This window comes from Centruroides vittatus, unplaced genomic scaffold (assembly GCF_030686945.1).
Source record: "Centruroides vittatus isolate TY-2023 unplaced genomic scaffold, ASM3068694v2 contig_2104, whole genome shotgun sequence".
Taxonomy (NCBI): domain Eukaryota; kingdom Metazoa; phylum Arthropoda; class Arachnida; order Scorpiones; family Buthidae; genus Centruroides; species Centruroides vittatus.
The window spans coordinates 1,131,716-1,140,236 of record NW_027121305.1 but is presented as its reverse complement, the minus strand read 5'-3'; the positions used below and the strand labels follow the sequence as shown (position 1 = coordinate 1,140,236).

The 8,521-nt window shown below is 31.1% G+C and overlaps 2 protein-coding genes across 3 annotated transcripts in view; both read left to right on the top strand.

Annotated features, from left to right (window-relative positions):
• The window catches only part of LOC136970678 (NPC intracellular cholesterol transporter 1-like), a 152,753-nt gene that overhangs the window by 22,362 nt on the left and 121,870 nt on the right, over nt 1-8,521 (top strand). The gene's annotated exons all lie outside the window — the stretch shown is intronic.
• LOC136970671 (angiomotin-like protein 1) overlaps nt 684-8,521 on the top strand; it is a 39,236-nt gene continuing 31,398 nt past the window's right edge. The window contains exon 1 of one of the 2 annotated variants that reach the window (XR_010880016.1): nt 684-827. The gene's annotated coding sequence lies outside the window, so the exon portion shown is untranslated. The remainder of the gene's footprint in view (nt 828-8,521) is intronic. The other variant, XM_067265132.1, reaches the window with a different exon arrangement.

The window sequence follows — 8,521 nt, the reverse complement described above, 5'->3', positions numbered from 1 at the left end:
AAACAACTTTCTTGATGCGCTTGTCTGTGCCGCTACTTTCTTGTAAAAGTGTCTACCGAATGTCGTGGAAGTCAGTACGATGTAATGAACTGTTTCATTTGAGCATTACTTGTATCTGTCCGATTGCGCCAGTTTACAGGAAAGCGGCGCTGAACGTCCGACGTACACGTTTTCGCGTTTAAAACTTCGGCCTCAACCTCGCTAATGTGTAGAATTCTCCCCTTTTTTTTCGTTTTACATTCATGGGATGAACAGCAAACATTCTTTTTTTTTAGTTGCTTTTCTACACAACCTGATTCTTCTTCTTCTAGTAAAATTGCCATCACGGCTAGTTCTTCTATCGAATATTTTCGAAACATGGTAAGCGCGTGCAATCCCTAGTATACCTGAAAGCGCCTGTGCATGCTGGGTTCTAGACGTAAAAACTATTGTCTGTGCCGCGTCTACCACGTTACGCTACGTGCTGGTAGATGTGAATGAAGCTTTAATCGCCTCGGCCATCATATTAGAAATAAGAGTAGATATTTACGAATATCTTAAACTTCCGAAATAATTTATTATTAATAATAAAATGCTTATTTATCATAAAATAATTACAAATCTTTTTTTATATCAGTTCATAATAATTTTTAAAAAAATATGAATGACGGGAATATATACTCTGCGATTTTTCGGACCTCTAGTGACGATCGACCGTACTACGTGAAAATGGCGGCGAAATGAGTTACGACTTATGAAAATAAAAGCGAACGAAGTTATTTAATTACGACAACAAATTGTAGTTCTTTTTTAATCAGACGTTGTTTATTCAATTTCTAACATGTTAGGTAAGTTAAACGAACGAAAATACTTTAAATAAGAGTTGTATAAGGATTGAGCCTTGTATGTTTATTTTGTGAAATATTATCATCATCCTTGATCTATTTAAAAGCTTTTATTAATTCTTTTATGTAATATGTATCTTATTTTATGTTTCAATAGACTTTTTGATCCAGTTTAATTCAATAATTCAATGTATGTGAGACATTTGCCATTTTAATATGCACCATTCACTTCACTTGTATTATATTATGAACAAATATAAGTACACTACAAGTACATACAGATATACATAATGGCTACAGATTCACTTTTAGGTTACTTATTTACATTTATACTAAATGTAAAGTGTACTTAAAAATGACTTCTACTTCTTTGTCTTAGCTTTACCCCATGTTTATATGGGGGTCAGCATTCCCATCTTTAATCTGTCTTCTCCACTTCTCTCTATCCAGGGTGTCCTCCATCCTCTATTCCTCTTTCCCAAACAGTAACTTCCGCTCGAATATATTAAAAATGCCTACGATATATATTACAATTACGTACCGCATATACGATATCTAAAAATATTGCTCGCAAAACCAATAATCTGGCAAGAGGAATCGGAAAAGAAAGGTAAGTGCGTCTCCGACCGCCAATCAGACCGTCTTATCGTATTTTAAATGTAGCGTTTCTTGTTGTGTTACCTTTCCTCTAACTTGAAGTTGGTTGCTTGAAGCAATAGAAAATGTTTGTTTATCGTTCTTTTTTAGTTCTTTGTGTTGGATTATTGGTTATGTGAGTGATATTTTTATATTGTTGATCCAGTACATTAAGTGTATATTATATAATATATGTATACAAAAATGTAAATATATTATTGCTAGAGAATTGTTGAAAAATTTAACACTTTGCTATGAATTGTTTATTGAATGAAATATAATTTTATAGTAGAAATTATTCACGAAGGATTTAACTTTGTGTCGTATGTCACATTGTTAAAAATTGCCGAGAGTGGTTAATTTTCATTAGAAATGGTAACTACTATGAGGCGTGTTTATCAGAAGACAATTAACATCATCCAAAAAAAATCTTGGCAACTTACGTAGATTCCTAAAAAGATTTTGGTGTAATTCTTAAAAAATGTGTAACAAATACATGTTTAAAATAAATGTATATTTGTTGGCATTATGTTATATTTCTTGCATGTATGTAATTTTAAAAGGTATAAAAGGTATTTTTTAAATTATACTATGGCAGTTTTAATAATGTTATGTAATACGATTTAGATACATTAACCTCACTTACTGATATGAAATGTTTGAGTAGAAGCAAACCTCTTACAGAAAAATAAAACGAAACAATAAATTGGTGGGGGGTCCAAGCGTCCTAAAAGAACCGCAGTTATACCTGGAAGAGACACTATTTTCTTTGTCTTCCTTAATGCGGCTGGAGTTGGTTCTTCCCGTACGACCATGGCATGTGACTGGTTCAGGAAATATGTAGCCCTGCGAAGAAAGTCCTCTTCCAGCGGTGCCAAAAATGAAGTGAGTGATCGATCTGTAACTTGTTACTTATCTGCTACCAACACGAGACTTAATATCTCACAAGGATAAAAGGTTCGTGTTGTGCAAGGAAGAGGACTTTTTTTGCAGGGCTACAGACTTCTTGAACCAGTGAGGTGTAATTCTTATCTACTGAAGTAGATAAAAATATTTCTACTTAATGTAAACTATAGATTTTTATGCTATCATAAGACACTGTTAGTCTTTAAAAGTGAACTTTATGTTGTGTTAAAGTGTCTTATCATTTGCTTAATGTATAGGTGTGAAATATTTTCCATATCATGTTTGTGTACTTTCGTTTTTAAGGAAATGGTTGATTCGATACAAATGAGTGGCCGTAAAATGCAAGTCAGCCCAAAATGCATTTATTTATGTATGTAATCAACCAAAGTAAATATAATTAAACCATAAGTTTTGGATCATTCTATTACCAGTATCATTCCTATATACCTGCAGATGCAGGATTATGGAATTTTCGAGAATTATCTAATTGGAATATATCTGGTGATCCCAACAAGAAAGGACATTAGTTTCTTTTATTAGTCCAAAATATATTAGGCTATAAGAAATATAACAATTATTACAATTTATTGAAGTAAAGTAACATTGGAAAAAAGTTTGGAATAACTGAAATACTTAGGAAAAAATATGGAATATTTTGCCTATAATATTGTAAATACTGCGTATTGCTGTCACAAGCAATATAACATGACTATTAGACATCAAAATTAGCCATAAATGCCAAGTAATTGGAATTTATTTTTGTCTGGAAGTAACAATGGCACCTGTCAAAGAAATAACATGTAATCTGAAAAATATATATATAATTAATCAACTGCAAGATAGAAAAACTCAAAGGGAAGTAGCAGAATGCTTTGGATGTTCACAGTCAGCTATTTCCAAACTGTGAAAAAAATTTAAGACTACAAATACAATTTCAAACTACGGATATAGTGGTCGACCTCGTGTCAGTAGCAAGCATCAAGATAAAACATTACATGCCATTTGCAAGTAAATGCATTAATCATCCTCCAAAGAAATGAATCATGAATGGTTAAAAATATCTAATGCTAGAGTTAGTGATAGAAGAGTGAGAAATCCTTTTAGTTAATAACGTGGAATTCTCATTTTGTAAGATAGAAGAAACAGTATTTACCAGGACACATAGAGAAAATAGGCAGTGGTGTAGCGTGGGTGTCAGCCGCCCGGGACAGAAGAAAATTTCGCAGCCCCCTTATTTAGGTATTTCAATTTAAAAGACTAAAATATACAGTAATTCTAAAGAACTTTTCAGCAAGAACAATCATCATTATTGTGTATTGTACAGGTTCAAATTTTTACAAGATATTATTATTATTTATTGTGAAATTTTGCCGCCTCCTAAAAGTGCCGCCCGGCGTGGGCCGCCCCTGCCGCCCCACTACGCCACTGAAAATAGGTTGAATGGAGCCAAAGAAAGAAAATTACGGACTTTGAATGATTGGTCATAGGTTATATTTAGTGGTTTGTTAGGTTTTTGAAGTGTTTATTTTTGTCTAATATTAACCAGTTGTAAAGTAATATGTTATATTTCTGATAGTCTAATATATTTTGACTAATAAAAGCAACTAATGTTACTCTTATATGAAATAAATTGTTGACTTTTTTGTGTACATAAATAACCTCTTATCAAACCTCTGAAATGTTGATTTGATTTATGATTTACTACAGGTAATTATTCCAAACTTTTTGCTAGGGGTTGTATATATAATTTCTCTTATGCCATAGACTAACTTACCATAATTTACAATGTTTTTTTTTTAAAAATCTGATTTATGTTCTGTAGAATTTGAAAATAATCTGAAGAATTTGAGTTATTTTTAAAAACTTTTGTTTCTGATTTAATGCACTTAATACGTTTAAAATGTCATTACAACCTGTAGTATTTGACAATAAAGTTAAAAAAGTGTAAGATTTCTTGCTGCCTTGCATCTCCTTGCATTACATTAAAACATTTGATGACCTTTGGCCCAAGCAGTCATTTGGAGCAGTAAATCTTTAATTATCAATGCACCTTTGTTAATGGTGTCATGTTGAAATGCCATGCTGGAAGTGACACCACTCAACAGGTTAAATAATCCACATTCTGTTCTTGTCACGCCAGAAAATAACAAACCACTCAAACAGTTATTTTCTAGAATATAATTGTCCAAACTATGGTTGTGGTATTCCATTATTTATATACAGTAGAGCGCCGAAAAGTGGAACCAATTGGGGACTGGGGTCCTTCCAGTTAATGATTTGTTCCAGTTTCCGACTTTGTACGAAAAAATACATTAACCTGTCCGATGTTCAAATTTTTCTCCGTTGTGTATCGCTTCCTGTTGAATTTTTCTCCGTTGCGTGTCGCTTCGTGTTGAATTTTCGTCGATTTTAAGCCTAACGAAAATTTTTATAATAATCATCGAGGCTATCGTATCGTTAAAAATTATTTCTGCATTTTGTACAAACAAAATAAATATATTAAAGAATATAAAAAACATGAAAATTATACTTTAGAAGTAAATTTAGTATCAAAAACATTCGATTCAGCACGACACAGTCCGACTGAAAATCGTTCCACTTTCCGGCCATTCCACTTACCGACGTTCCACTTATCGACGCTCTACTGTATTCTATTTGAAAAAGGCCATTAAAAATGTCCAAAAATATTTGTTATTAAATTTTTGCTGTATTTCAAGGTTGTTTGAGTGTGTTTGTCATCTTTGAATGGCAGCTGTGAATTAGCCAGAAAATAACTCACATCGTCAGTACTTCATTTGTTACTTTGAATTTTCTGCTTCACCATTAAAGAGGTCTTATCTCACTCACTTCACCAGTTGTAAAAGTTTTCAAACTGACTTTTCTGCATTTTAAAGTGTCGTAACTCCCCATTACACATTTGAACCACTTTCTTTTTTACCACTACCACAATAACGGTACTTGTGAGGAATAGACTTGACAATGCTGTAAGGTATTTGCAATCGATAAACTCAAAATATATCACTGATTTATTTATTTAGATTCATTGAGTGTGTAAAATAAATGTTTGAGATTTTCTTGTGATGCATAGCTGAACAATAAAAAGTCGACAGCGTGACAAAATCTACTACTTGCATATAAACATTTTGTTTATCACCTGGATGCTAGAACGTTATATTTATTGGCTATAATATTTATTACCGATCTCAAATATTCGATACTACAGTTAGATAAGTTGCCAATATTATTTAGTTTTTGTGATTAAATTATTTAAATTATAATTAATTGGCACCCTGAAATGAGATTTGAAATTTAAACCCTTCCAATTAGTAGTCTGTTAATCATTTTTTTCGAATTTAATTAATTAACTTAAATTAGTTAATCATTTATATTACTAATAAGTTGTGACATGTTTAAGTGTAATACATGGTATGAAAAGTTCGGGGACTTGTCCTTGTCTTGAATAGTTTAAAATATCAATGTACAACCACCTTCAAACTAATCTTTTTTCTGGTTCTTCTACAGTTTCTGGAAGCATTGCTGTAAGCCATCTTTTGCAACAACCCCTAATCCCTCTTGCAATACTGTTTTTACCTCGTAAAGATTCAAAACGATGTTAAAATTGTTTTGACATTGTTCTGAGTCATCAAATTAAGTAAAAGCAACATTGCAGGAGGCATTATGAGTGGTTGTAAAAGATAGATTACAACAATGCTTCCAGAAGCTGTACGAGTGCGGGAAGAAGTCTATCGTTGTCAATGGGACTAGTTTGAGGATGGTTGTGCGTCAGTGTTTTAAACTATTCAAGGCAAGGAACTATATGACAAGTTCCTGAACTTTTGATATGTGCTTCATATAAATTGAAGCATAAAATTTCATTGACAAACATAACTCTTGATGCCAGATTATATGAATTAGATTATATTAATTAATACTAATTTATAACTAATTAATATTGAAATTTGGGATAAAGGTAGCTGGAAGTATGTACATTCAAGTTACATAAATTATTGTTGTTTTGCTTGTAGATTTTGTATTATGTAAAAGATGACAGATCTTTTACACAGCTTATGTGAATTGTGATCTTAGTTAAAAGTACTTGTTAATATAATCAGAAATAATCTAGCATTTAAAGTTTATTTGATAACATATTCATCTGTGGTAATAAATTATTCTAAATTAAACAATCATTAAAAAACATCAGCCAGTCAGTAACAATCTTGTATACTTCACAACTAGATGATGATATTTTGTAATTTTATAATAATTTTTTTGTAAGCAATATTTAGTTTTACAGTGGAATCTCTATAGTTTGAGGTTTCCTATAGTTCAAGTCAGTACCACCCTCGAACCAAAGTACACATACTCAACCAGAACATGTAAAAATTACACGATTGGATAATACAAATCGACGGCGTTATGAGTCACCATATACCAAAATTGTTACCACATCAAAAGGTCTAACATCGGTTCTCAATTTACTGCATTGTGAAATGATATACTTGCCAGATACTTCCAGTAATGGTTGTCACTTGCCCTGTATTGTACAGGACATCACGTATTTTAAGCACAGTATATTATTATTATTATTTATATAATAATAATTATTTTCGTGTCTATTATAAAATAAACACAACATTATTTAATGCCTTTACTTATTACTGTTTTCCATTGTATATATGTTCTGTATGCTTCGAGGTTGTCTCATTCCTGATCAACTCAAACTATTGAGACTCTACTGTGTACATTTTTAGTTATTTAATCTAAAAATGAAAAAAACAATAATAAATTTAATAAACAAATAATACTTAAAATCAATTATTTATACTGTTACGACATTCTATAACACTGAAAATTAAGTTTTTGGACTTAGGACCTTGAAACGTTGAGAAATGCAAACAAATTCGGGGTTTTTTTTTTCTGTACATATGCATGTTTGTGTGGGGGGCACAATTTTGTTCACCCTCTTTGAAACTTAATAACTCCTGTGCTTTGTGTTGAAAATTTCTGAAATTTTGCAGGGAGGTTTTTATATTAGAGGAATTGATTCTGTTAAATTTCGGTTGTTAAAGATTGACAGGGTGGGGAGATAAAGGGGAGTCACGTGTCGTATCTTGAGTAGTGTTGGACTTAATGACGATTTCGCTCATTATTAGCATTTACAATTTCTTAGAAAACTCGTCCCTTCCCTCAAATTAAGCTTTTTGCCAATTTATAATAATTAAAAATATAAAAAGTTTCTTAATAAAATATCGTAACAGATGGCACCACCAAAATTCTAAATGTTGCTGGGAAAGTTAAGCCATTCATTGCTGGATTTTTTTGTACGAGTGAATGAACGAATCAGCGACCCGATGTAGTTTTCAGTGCGTTTCAAATGAATAATTTATATCCTTGTTTGCGTATTTGCGAAATGAAAATTCTACCGGGTTTATATTGCAAATGCTTATCATTTAAAATATAAAATTTATTAATAGGAATCAAAATTTTTCCATTATATCTTATTTTTTAATGAAAATATATATAGCTGTATTCGAGAATAATTTATTTACACGTTAACTTATTAACATGTAAATATTATTTATACATATTATGTTAATGATAAAAGTAACGTTATTTTACAAGTAAATATTATATTATCGATAAAATACTTTATCACCGATATAGCCTGTTTGGAATTTGTGTAGATATTTTAATTACGATTTAATTTTGTAAAAGATAAGGACGAAACATTAGCCTCGTTTTTATCAATTATGCATCATTCGTTAAATTAATCACGTAAAATTTTGAGTTTGGTATGTAATTAAATAATCACATTAATAATTAATTAATGTAATAATTAATTAAATCATAATCACGTACGAATTATTCGAAATTCGTTTTCTGCTAAAAATTATTGCATTTTCGAGGAGTAATCATTTAATTTTTCGGCGGTTTGATCGAGTGAATAAACGGCGATTAAATCCGTAGAGAATGTAGCAAAAATTTTATTATTCGGTTTCGTAGACGTCATCGATATCGAAATCTGTCGAATAATTTATGATCTCGGTTATGCGTGTATGATATTTAATCTTGGAATATTTGTAGATATTTAAGTAAGATAAAATATTTTTACATTACTCTGTATAAATAAAGCATGACTGATGTTTCTGTAGTGT